This window comes from Nicotiana tabacum, chromosome 10 (genome assembly GCF_000715075.1).
Source record: "Nicotiana tabacum cultivar K326 chromosome 10, ASM71507v2, whole genome shotgun sequence".
NCBI classification, from domain to species: domain Eukaryota; kingdom Viridiplantae; phylum Streptophyta; class Magnoliopsida; order Solanales; family Solanaceae; genus Nicotiana; species Nicotiana tabacum.
Window position 1 is genome coordinate 23,015,975 of NC_134089.1, and position 4,225 is coordinate 23,020,199.

At 37.3% G+C, this 4,225-nt stretch overlaps 1 long non-coding RNA gene across 1 annotated transcript; it reads right to left on the reverse strand.

Moving 5' to 3' along the window:
* Positions 1–388: 388 nt before the first annotated feature.
* LOC142164612 (uncharacterized) lies at positions 389–3,840 on the reverse strand. Its single transcript, XR_012695415.1, has 2 exons — positions 1,161–3,840; positions 389–768 (listed from the first exon to the last, which is right to left on the reverse strand). It is a non-coding gene; the product is annotated as an uncharacterized LOC142164612 (long non-coding RNA).
* Positions 3,841–4,225: the final 385 nt, after the last annotated feature.

The following is a 4,225-nucleotide window of genomic DNA, read 5'->3' on the forward strand; positions in this document are numbered from 1 at the left end:
AGTTCAGAAGAAGATAAATGGAGGATTGCCATGAATGATGAAATACAATCCCTTTATCAGAATCATACATGGAGATTGGCCAATCTTCCGAATGGAAAGAAAGCAATTGGGTGCAAATGGGTATTTGCAAAGAAAGAAGAATTTCCTAACGAAGAAGATGGTCGCTACAAAGCAAGATTGTTGGCCAAAGGATATGCTCAAAAGGAGGGAATTGATTACAATGAAGTATTTTCTCCAGTTGTAAAACATTCCTCCATTAGAATTATATTGGCTTTGGTAGCACAATTGGATTTGGAACTAGTTCAGATAGATGTAAAAACTGTATTTTTACATGGAAACTTAGAGGAGAAAATCAATATGACTCAACCAGAAGGATTCAAAGTTGCTAGAAAAGAAAATATGGTATGCAAACTTGAAAAATCATTGTACGGATTGAAACAATCTTCTAGATAATGGTACAAGCGATTTGACAAGTTTATGTTGCGGCAAGGGTACAAGAGAAGCAAATACGATCATTGTGTGTATTTGCCCAAGCTTGAAGATGGTGACAACCTCCACCGGCCTGTGTATGGACTTGATATTGCCTTTGCAGAACAACATCAAGTCATCTGCAAAGATGAGGTGAGTGAGCTTTGTACTCTTGCACATAGGATGGTGCTGGAAATCAGGGAGATAACTCATTCTCCTTAGCACTCCAGTTAGGTAATCCATAACCAGCACAAATAAAAGTGGAGACATGGGTCTCCTTGCCTGAGTCCTCTCTCCCCCCTGAAAATAGCCATATCAAACACCATTTACTTTAATTATAAATATAGTAGTTGTAACACGCATTATGATCAGTTGTACAAATAGTATGGGAAATCCATAGCCTTTGAGTAACTCTTCTAGAAACTCCCAGCTAACTATATCATAGGCTTTTTTTAGATCAATTTTTATCAAACACCTTGAAGTAGTCTTCCTGTTGTAATGCTTGAGTAAGTCATGACAGATAAGTACATTGTTAATAAGTGACTCCCTTCAATAAATGCTGCTTGATTATCACCAATAAGCACTGAGATGGCTTTCCTTAATCTCTTACAAATGATCTTAGAAATGCACTTGTAGATGATATTGTAACATGATATAGGCCTAAATTGACTAACCAATAGGGGGTTGTCTACCTTTGGAATAAGAGCAATGATAGTGGAACTAATCTGTGTAAGCAGCTGACCATTCTCAAAAAATTCCAATATAGCATTTGTCACCTCTTCCCCGATAATGGACCATGAGGCTTTGTAGAATCCACTCCCATAGCCATCTGGACCAGGGCTCTTGGTCTCCTCTATACTAAACATGGCAGCCTTAACCTCAACAGTTGTATATGGCCAAACTAACTGTAGTTGTTTTGCAGTTGTCAATGTCTGCCCATTTCTCAAGAAACTCTGAAAGGCTTGTACCCTATTCCTACCTCTTGTCCCTAGAAGCTCCTGATAATAATCCCACAAAGATTGTTGTTGTGTCTTCTTGGTCAGTTTGTACCCTCTATTGATTATCTGTTAACTAAATTATGGCTCGTTGTAATTTCCTGTGTTTGATCACAGAAAAGAAGTATATGTTATTGTCATCACCCAATTTAATCCATGTAGCTTTACTCCTTTGTTGCAGGAAAACTTCAGCAAGATAGGAAGATTTCATGAAATTGTAAAACCTCTTCTGTTCTTCTTCCTGCAGTCTTGTATCCAAGGTGTTACTATGTATTGATGCTTGTGCTCTGGCAAGGGCCAGTCTATCTTCATCAGCAATAGCTATAATGTTGTTGAAGTACCTTCTATTTAGATCCTTCAACTTATATTTTAATATTTTTAACTTCCTCGCTACTTTAAACATGTTGTAGCCTTGCACTGGCTGGTTTTATATCTCCTTCACCACCTCTAGAAAGTTAGGATGAGAAGCCCACACATTGCAATACTTGAAGGCTGCTTTAGCTCTCTTGCGTGCATTAAGAGGAGTTAGCTTGAGTGGACAATGATCACTTATTCCTTCATTCAGGTATTGTGCACTGAAACTAGGCATAGAATTAAGCCAATTTGAGTTGATAAACACCAGACGATCTTGGATAAAATCCTACTGTCTCTATGTTTGTCATTCTAGGTATACTTGTTTCCACTTGTAGTCAATTCTATTAGCTCACAGTTCTCTACACACTGGTGAAAATCTTCAATCTCATCCATTGTTATGGAGTTCCCTCCTATTCTATCTTCAAAGTTCAAGACAGAGTTGAAATCACCCATAGCTATGCATGGGCTATTCACACCCCTACTCATTGTTTCTAAATAGCACCATAAGCTTCTTCTTTCTTCCTTAGTATTAAAAGCATATACTATTGTCAACACAAATGTGCATGCTAACATGATTCACCTAGCAGGTAACTACTTATGCATTCTTAGTCAGCAAGTCAACCTTGAAACAATCATGCCTCCAAGCCACCCATATTCTCATATTATAGTGCTCACTCAGATTTATTATACAATCCCAATCACCAAATAGTCTACTGGCAACTTGGTCTATTTTTTCAGTCTTATTTTTGTCTCCAACATAGCTATCAAACCTACATCTTCTTGATTACAAAGGAGTTTTATCTCCTTTTGCTTGTTAGGGATATTCATACTCCTAACATTCCAGTACATTTGCTATCCATGTCCCACCGGGAGGCGTGGTTTTCCATCCCACGTTCTTAGCAGTCCTATTACTCTGTTAAACATCTTTATCTTTATTAATATCCTCAGTCTCCAAGACTTGAAAGTTGTTATGGTTCCTCCTACTCTATTCTCTTGGCATACATGTCTAGTTGTTTGTTTAGCCATATTCATAGGTGTAACCCAACCTGCTTTGTCTTCCTAGCCTGTGGTAAGTTAGTAACTTTTGGTCCAGTTGAAGTTTTCTCCTCTGCCATTTGTCTAGCACCTGTTTCATTAGCCTTTGCTTGTTCTATTACCACTTAATCATCTCCACTTTGTACCTTAGTAACTGCTGGTTGTTGTACCTTCTTTTCCCTAGACACTTGATCATCATGTCCATATTTCTTACACAGTTTACACAATATAGGCTTCCAATCATACTACACTTTTTGCTCCACGAGCAGCCCTTTCTTATTCTTAAAAAGTACTTTGGCAGGTGGCTGAATGTCCATCTTAACCTCAACGAGAAGTCTATCAAAGCTCAATCCCATTTTCTTTTATGTATGAATATCAGCCATCAATGGCCTCCCTATTAGACTCTTAATTTTACTCAAACATTTAGGATTCCAATATTTAAAGTCCAACCCAAACAGCTTAACCCATATAAGAACTGTGCATAATTCTTCCCTTGTGAATTCCATCCTGGATGCCAAGCTTTCACTATAACTGGTTTGTTATCAAAGTGATAGATCCCTCCTTGCAGTACTTTATTCTTCCCTACATTATCTTACCAACACGATGCTATTTTTCGACATAGACACCTTATTGATATCATGTTTGCCCCAAAGTCTGCGTACATGCCCATTCAATACTGAGAATGGTAGGTGTAAGAACATAACACACAATAGTCGGTTTCCAGTAATCTATCTCAGAACTTATGTCCTCTGTTTCAATTTCACAAACAGGCGATGCCTCATGAATTTCAGGAGCAACAAATTCAAGCTTAAATCCGGCATTTGTTACCTTAGCAATGTCAAAATTATCCCAATTGGATCCCTTTGCATTTAGCTCTGGTGAAGCTTCAATTTCATCAGCTCAAGACAATTTCCTCTGGCTGGTCCCAGATTTCAACACATCCGTCCATTGTTGTGGAAATTTCGAAGTTCTTCCACCAATTTCTCTTACGAAAAATCCTTTTGCCACACTGATTTTGGCCAGATTAACCCAAATGGGGTTATTTAGGTAATTTTAGGCAATAATTAGGGTTTTTGGTGTATTCTTATATCCAAAATGCCTTTTCAGTAACCTTAAATATTAGGCAATATTTCTCTCCCACCATTAAATATTTGTCTTCCCAATACATGTAAGATCTCAAGGGTTCAAACCCTATTTTCCATAAAGCTTTTTATTTTTTTTAATGTATTTCCATCCTTTTTTTTTGGTAGTACACACCCATATAATTCAAAATAATTCATCTATATACATGTATTTAATTGTGTATTTCATATATCTTTAGTATTTGAGTGTGTATTTCGTATATTTTTAGTAGGTCTTCAAAGCCCTACTAT